The sequence below is a fragment of the Thunnus thynnus genome, chromosome 19 (genome assembly GCF_963924715.1).
Source record: "Thunnus thynnus chromosome 19, fThuThy2.1, whole genome shotgun sequence".
Lineage (NCBI taxonomy): Eukaryota > Metazoa > Chordata > Actinopteri > Scombriformes > Scombridae > Thunnus > Thunnus thynnus.
Genome location: NC_089535.1, coordinates 3,018,326 through 3,027,080, shown reverse-complemented (window position 1 = coordinate 3,027,080; position 8,755 = coordinate 3,018,326).

The window sequence follows — 8,755 nt, the reverse complement described above, 5'->3', positions numbered from 1 at the left end:
TGTAAAAGCCTAGTTAAACTTTATCCAACACAGGTGCTGCTTATCAACTGCCAGCTTGTTGCCACAAGTTCATTCTTGGCCTTAGAAACATACTCAAGACCGCTTACTAGCTTTTTCCAGAGTTTTAACTGTGGCTCACAGTCTTCTTCAGGAGACAGAGATACTCCTGTATCTTTCTGACTTTTCATTTAGACTTTTACATATATACATACACAATTACATACAAGGTCAATGGAAAGACACGATTAGACACAAATTTGCTTGGAGAAGCACAGATGAAGGCATCAATGGAAGTTCAAAATGTTTCAACCTGAGTGAGGAATTTGTCCCAGGGCTTTATTAAAGGCTACAAATTATGCTATTTGTTATTTTCTGTTATTTATATCCTGTTGTTGGATGTTAAACATGGTCAAAGTTCCTAAAACGTAAGGTTAACATATGTAGAAATGCTGCCTGCAAGTCAGTCAGGGCGTCAACCTTCTCTGGACGTTTCTTTGCAAGGTTTCTACCTTGCTGACGAGCTGACGTGGGCTCATCGCACATGATCATAAACAGCCGTCTGATCAGTAGCCCTGGTTGCTAAGGTGGTTGCTAAGGTGTTTCCATGTGTTGTCCACTCTCATATTTCAGATGTGATTCAGCTCCAACATGTACGGATGGATTTGAGAAGTTGACATTTGGGGTAAAGAAGGAGAAAAAGAAGTGAAATCCTGCTACTATGGTTTGTTTACGTAGCCTCCGGAGCCAGAGGAAGCTTCCTGAAACTGACCAATCAGAACAGAGTGGGCTCATCAGGAGGGCAGGGCCTTAAAGAGACAGGAGCTAAAACGGCCTGTTTCAGACAGAGGCTGAACTGAGGGGCTGCATAAAGGACCAGTAGAAGATAAATAAGGAGTTTTTAAACTATAAATCATGCAAAGATATTCCAGTAGAGCCCCAGAATATAAATATAGACCTGGAAATGTGCAGAATATTTCCCCTTTAAATGACTTCATAAATATACAGAGACTGGAGGGAAATGACAGAAAGAAAACTGAGGCTGAGCTGAACATAAACACACACACGGTTGCTGCTCACGTCTGTACAGTTGTTACCTGGGATGTTGGGTTGAATAAACACAGACTGCACAAACAGCAGCAGTCAAACGATACGAGGCGAAAATTCACCACACTTTGTGTTCATAAACATGTTTGGTCTTGTTGAGTAATAAGTGACAAATGCAGCACCCACATCTATGTTTTGACACTGAAACTGATTTCAAGATCATCACCAAACGCCACACTAGAAGAAATTAAATGAACTATTAAGACTTTTACATCTTATAGAAAGTATATATTGACTCTGCATGTCAGGAACATGTACAGACGTTCATGGTTCGTCAAAGTATCCGAATCTCTTTGGGGACTTTTCCCTTCAGCCTGCAGCAGGTTGACATTTTTGGTTCAGAGTGAGATGTTTTGACAGATATTTGATGGATTGTCGTGACATTTGCTGAAGACATTCATGTTTGTACAGATGTTGATGTTGCACAGTTTGGCTGCGTCAGTCAGGTGTCTCCTGATTAAAGGAGACAGCAGCTCCAGAGTGTTTTACAGGTCTGCTGGATGTCACTTAATGAACTTAATTGAACTCCTTTATCAACATTCTTACTTAAATGCACATATTTAAGGGATTCTATGGAAGCCCCGTCCTGCCGGGAAAATAAAAAAAAAAAAACAGATGAAAAGTTTAGATAAAACTAAAAATACAAGAAGTAGAAGAAAAAACAAACAAACCAAAGACTGAAACAGGGAGCTGGAGTGTGTTTAACCAAATCAGAGTCCTGTAAATTGTATTTTGTTGTTTTGTTGATATTATTTCTGTTGTTATTGTCATTCTTCTCTGACAGTTTTAGCAAAGGAGGGAAAATGCACAAAATAGGCGTAACAATAGAAACAAAAGTGATTTTGATGTGTGAACTTTTTAAGTACTTTTTGAAAACTGAGTTAAAATTATAGGATATGAAGATAAATTTGAGTAACCATGTCAAAAATCCTATGTTATAATAAATTAAGTTGTAAATAATTCTAAACTTTGACTTGCTTCCTAGTAATTGTGACTTACCATGAGTATTTCTTTATTTCATTCATCCATTCTCTTCTTTTAAAGACAGCAAAATGGATGTAAATCTCTCATCTTTACCGCTCATTCCATTCTGCGGATGTGTATCAAAGCCAAGGCCATGATTCGCATTGTGAAAATATTCAAATTCCTACTTCTGTCCCCCCACTTTTACACTTGATTTGCTTTTTTAAAATATCTCTTAACTGTGTCCTCTTGTTGTCCAGCCAGCAAAATCCAGATGAAAGAAGATGTAATTTAAAATATGCTCATCATCTGAGTCAATTATTACCGTACGCTCACAGCAAGAAATTTAAGGAGAAACTGCAGATGCTGAAGTTCGTTGCCCTGCCCTACTTTACTGCTGCAGTTTGTTGGGACTGTTTGCAGCCTAAAAAATGAAGCCTGCAGACAAGACTCAGGGCTAAAAAAAAAGGATTGTACCTGCTCTGCATGTTTTCGGAGTAAAAACATGTTTTTTTATCTATATTTTTAATACCAGTTAATCATCATACAAGAAGGCAGTAAAGCTCTTTGTAGTAAAAATGCAAATACTATACTAACAGATATAGTCCAATATTACTAGCTATATTATCTATCATAAAGCATGAAGTCTTTTTCATGTAGTCATAAAGCATTAATATAAAAAGCACAGTAAATTATATAGTAATTTTCACATTTTATGTATATATACAGCATATACTGTATAAATTAAAACATATATTTACCTGTATTTGTATTTATATTTAATTTATTGTTTACGGTGAAATATTTTAGTTTGTCTTCTTCTCCTCTTGATAAACACTGCAGACAGCAGCACATCTTGCAGCTGATGATAGAATCAGCCGTCCTGCCTGCTGAGCGACTCGTCGAGGGCGGACGGGAGCCAGATTTGAAGTCTGCAGGTGACAAACAGAAGCAGAACCCCCCCCCCCCCAACGCTCGCTGCAGGGGACGTGGCCGATGTAGACGGAATAAAGGATGGCGGTGTTGATTCAGCCCTCAGCTACGTGCTGATGTCAACAGAGGAGGCGACTGGGGAGAGAATATAAAACTATTTTCCAGACAGCTCACATCTCTGCACTCAGGCAGCTGAAGGAGAAACAGGCTTCACAGGTGGATCTCACCTCCAGTCAGGACAGATGTTTGACAGCAGCAGCTGAGGTTTCTTTATCGACTGATGACGAGATGTCAACAGAGGGCATGATGAGCTCTCTGCTCTCTGCTCGTCGAGGGGATTGGAGCCAATTATGGCCACAATATGACGCAGACTTACAATACTATTGAAGCTGCTGTAATCAATATTTTTATATTAGCAATGGATCAAGTGACAGTGTGAATACTGGACAGAAACATGACGTGATGATAATATTAATAAGGACGGGATCTGCAGATATTTTTCATTAAGTACTAATTTAAAGTTTCCCTTTTTGTCTTTTTGTAATTTTCAGTGTTTCCACTCAAATTCCACTGCAAATTGAAAATGCAAATAAAGACAAGTGGATGGAAACGCACCTAATGTGGGAAAAGAAGTAGATTTGCTTTAAGAATTTCTAATCAGGTAATTAAACTTTCTTGTGGAAAAAACAAATTACACACAAATTATTATTCAAAGCAGACTAAGATTAGTTGTTGTTGTGTTGATTAGTTTCTCAAAGTGAAAAACGGCACAATGCATTAAATAAAGTCAGAGCTGATACTATCTCTGTTTTGTTTAATGATATTGTAATTGTGGAGCTGAAAGTGAAGGTGGCTCATGAGACGCTACAAGTTTTTAGACTTTTCTTGTTAATCCAGCTGTTTCAAATCACTCTGTGAGACTTTAACTCCATTACAATCTCATTTCATTCCATGATGAAGTCTGTTGGTGGTCTGTTGTCTCCCATTATATAGAGTACAACATTACCACCATCTAATTAGCTCTGTGTATATATATGTGTGTGTGTGTGTGTGCGTAACATATCATGAGTTATTGCGAGCATGTGCGCCTCACATCCTCTGCGACCACCATCAGCTCTGTATGCATGACAGAAATAATCCCACTCAACTCACTGACTTGTGAAGTGGCCTCAGGCAGTGCCGCTGATTGAATCCTGGCCTCCAGCTGCAAACCGGCTTCCTGTTCTGTCATCACACAGACTGAATTACCTGTCAGTCTAATGAACTCTGCTGTAACACTGCCGCGTCTCTGCTGTGATTGCAGGTTTGTGCAGCCTGAATGGATGATCATGAATATGCAAGTTAGTTCATTATGATGAGACATTTGAACCAGACTGTTTGTTGCACAGAAGAGCTTTTAACTCATCACATAACTAAAGCTGTATTCAGATCAAATCAGGCGATGCGGCACACTGCCGCAGGGTCAGGCAGGGGTGTGTGGTGTGGGGGTGTGAGTGTGTTTATTTCTGAAACAATCAGAAAATGTTTTATTGTTCTGATTCACTTCTTTCTCGCTATCAGCACTTTGTCTCTCCACTCATTCTTCAGCTCACTTGACCACATCTGCTCTTTCTCTCTCTCTCTTTTTCTGGTCTTTTTTAAAATGAGTCAGGAAGCTGACAGCAAAGTCTAACTTTATTTGCTTACTTACTTTACTTATAACGTTATCAAACTAAGAGAAATGTCCTCCCCTCGTCCTAGTAACGTCTTTGTTCTCCCTCATGGCAGAGTTTACAGCTCTGATCAGTCTGATCTCCGGCTGTGATTGATCACCGCAGCCTTCAGCCGCAGTGACATGGGGTTGCGTTTCTCCAAAAGTTGACGCTGGCTCAACTTTCTGGCCGCAGTCCAGTGTGGCGCTACCACGGCCAAAATGCCCGCAGCTGAAAAGCTCTACTCCCATTCATTCGAATGGGGGAAGTGCGAAAAAACCCATGAAAACTACCCCTGAATTTTCCCCTTAATTAGAAAATTGAGGCATTTCAAGGTATGTGTAGGTAGGTGTTTTTCATGGGTTTACTTTAAGGGGTTTTTCCACAGAACTACTCTACACTAAAAACGTGAAGCTGTTATTTGTCTTTGGAGCCGTTTCTAAACAGACTCACTTGACCAAACTCTTCATAATGAAGGAACATGTCACCCAGTGCAGCAGTGTGGCTCACTGACATGTTTTTAATAGTTTCTGGACAACAACAGAGGAATAAGATATATCAGGTTTTGATACACACACAATACTTGTTAGTAGATCAGTTCATTGTTGGTTTGGATCCAAACATGAGATTTGTTGACGAGAAGAAAAATATCCTTTAAAGGAAATATTTTGACAGAACTGACGGCTGGTAAAACAGTTAAAATGTCAGAAAAAATTAGATTTTTTTATTAGAAATTTGGCTGCTGAAGAACAGACGCTCTATTTCTGAAACATTTCTTGTGAACAATTAAGCCGTGATGTAATAAATAATAAATCAGACTTCTATTATGAAATAACTCCTGAGATATAGTCTTAGTGTTTTTAGACTAAACACAGATGACATCTAAACATCAATTTCACAGATTTTAACAAGTTTGGCTTGTTTTGTAACGGTGAAGCCTCTAAAGCGGTCGATGAGACAATAATGACGCAATAAGAGATGAACTTGAACTCGCCGTGAGATAAAAACGTGCTGCGTGACTTCAAACAGCAGCTGGCAGGCATCTCTCCTCTGCACGTGTACATGACTGCGAGCACAAAATGCATTCAGATCAAAGCCTCAGTCTGATTTCCCACGGGGGATGGAGGGGTGGAGGGGGGTCCAAATATGTCCTGTCCAGTTGTGACCCAGCTCATATCCTCCGCCCTTATCCCTCTAAACCTCAATTATAGATAGGAGCTTGCTGTGCTGGCAGAGTCTTCGGCAGCAGACTGCCTACATCATGACACTGTTTCTGTGTGACTGCTCTTATGAGGACAGCTGCTTTGACTGATGATTTGTCTTATTTTAAGCTGCAGTTTGTGTCTCGAAGATGCTGCAGAAATCCCTGAGATTCAACATGACAAGTACACGGAGATAAGATAAGATTCTTGCCACCAGCTCTTCAAGCCCCTAACAACAAGACTGCTGCGGGGGGCGGGTTGGGGGTGGGGGGTGTTTAAAGCACAATGCAGCAGCAGACAATTTGACACTGTATACAACTACGCAGAGAGGGATTCAGCTCGCCTGGAAAACACACAGCAGCTCTGAACTACAGAGGGATTTGCTGGGCTTTCGCACGGGTGACTCACTTTGCATACATTAGCATTAGTTTGATATATATAAAGAATAAACATGGAGACGAACATGTGAAGGTGGAACTCAAGGATTTCATTTCAGAGGAGTCGAATCAAACAGAAAGTGGGTTGAAAAGTGGTTCCGCCTGTGAGGAGAAGGTGCAAAGAGATGATGGATTTTTCATCTTTTTCTGTCTTCGCTTGTGGCCGAACGGCAAAAAAAAAAAAAAAAAAAAAGAACAGTAGCACCACCGTTTCCCCTCGTCCCTGGTTTCCTTGGTTACCTCTGATGGCATGAGCGCACGCACACACACACACACACACACACTCACACACACACACACAGAGAGAAATATGTTTATTTAATGAATGAAATCAAACTGAAATTTAAATTGTCCTCACTTTTTGTGTGGGTCATAGTGCAGCTGTTGTACTGAGGATAAAACAGTTTTGGACTGTGGAAACAAGGTCTGTTTGCTCAGCTGTTCTTGTTAGGACATTGCATTGACTTCCATTCATTGTGGTTCAGTTCAGGCTGGTGGCAAGTTGTCATGACAACAGTAAGTTCCTGCTTTATAACCTTTCAATTATGAGTGCAAAACTTTGCAAATGCTTTTCTTTTATATTGTTGGCAAATGACCATGGTATGAGCGGGATAATAAACTAGTAGGTGTGCGTTAAACAGTTTTAAGGCACTTTGCGTCAGGTGGTTTTTCGTCTCCACGTCGTGCCTTAAAACCGTTAAGCGCACACCTACTCGTTGATTATCCCTTACGTGTAGATTTTCCGAGTCTGGTAGGAACAGTCTCACCGCAGAAAAAGTTTTCCTCTTCACTCAGCAGAAGAGGAGCAGTGACTGCAGGAACACCAGCAGTTTCTCTGTTAACGTTACTGTACATTGTCTTTCCTGACGGTCCTGTTGCCTTTCTGCCTCCAATCTTCATTTTTTCCTCTTTCAGTTGTTTTATCTCCTTTGTGTACTCAAATAAATATGCTTGGCCATCGAAGTGAAATGACTCACAATTGTCCTCATAATAGTCCACGGGATAATCTGTCATTGCACTTGTGGGTGGTTCAAGTAGCTGGTATGCTGCCCCAGGTGTAGTTCCCTTTGCAGTTAGCCATAATAGCTGCTACAGATGGTTAGTACCTGTGGTTACTTTCGTTCAGACTCAGAAACAAATGTTTGAAACAATCATGTCTATTTCAAAAGCAGTAGGAGGCTGATGGAAGTTGCCCCGGTAACTGTCAGTATACGTGAGGCCTTGTTTGCCTGAATCACAATCTGAATTTCCAGAATCTCAATAAAGGAGCTGCAGAGAGCAAAGTTAGCATGACACATACAGTCAAAACTGCCACATTTATGGGAAACGCCAGGTTCAAATAAACCAGAATTTTCCCTCAACATAAAAAAACAAAGTAACGTTAGCATAAAAACAGTAAAGTAACATTAGCATTAAAAAAACAATAGAGTAATGTTAGCATAAAAGCAGTAAAGTAACATTAGCATTAGAAAAACAATGAAGTAACGTTGACATGAAAACAAAGTAACGTTAGCATAAAAACAGTAAAGTAACATTAGCATTAAAAAAAACAATAAAGTAACATTAGCATAAACACCATAAAGTAACATTAGCATTAAAAAAACAATAGAGTAATGTTAGCATAAAAACCATAAAGTAACATTAGCATTAAAAAAACAATGAAGTAACGTTGACATGAAAACAAAGTAACGTTAGCATAAAAACAGTAAAGTAACATTAGCATTAAAAAACAATAGAGTAATGTTAGCATAAAAGCAGTAAAGTAACATTAGCATTAGAAAAACAATAAAGTAATTTTAGCATAAAAACAGTAAAGTAACATTAGCATTAGAAAACAATGAAGTAACGTTAGCATGAAAACAATGAAGTAACGTTAGCATGAAAACAATGAAGTAATGTCAACATGTAATCCTGTACTGTATCTCCGGTTCAGTGCGATAACGTCGGTCTGGGAACATGAAGTCTGACTGTGTGATAACATTAACAATGCTGTGAAATCTACAGTATTTGCACAAACATTAAGCATCAATTAGTGCACACTGTATAACAAACACTTGGTTAAACTTATTTGTGTTGCGTTATCACCGTATTTGTTTGAACTCACACACACCAGGATGTCCATACAAGAGCCATCACATCACTGTGAGGTCGCTCAGTGCTGTCGGCTGAAATGTGACCCCGACTACACACTGCTTTTTGTAAGACGTTAAAAGCCAAAAAGGTTGGAAACCACTAGTTTCATCTTTAACAATGTGTTGTATTTTAAAAGCTTGTTATATTATCCATTGTGTCAAATTTTCATCTGAAAAGTAACTAAAGCTGTCAAATAAATGTAGTGGAGTAGAAAGTACAATATTTCCCTCTGAAATGAGTGGAGTGGAAGTATAAAGTAGCATCACATGGAAATACTCAAGTACAGTACAAG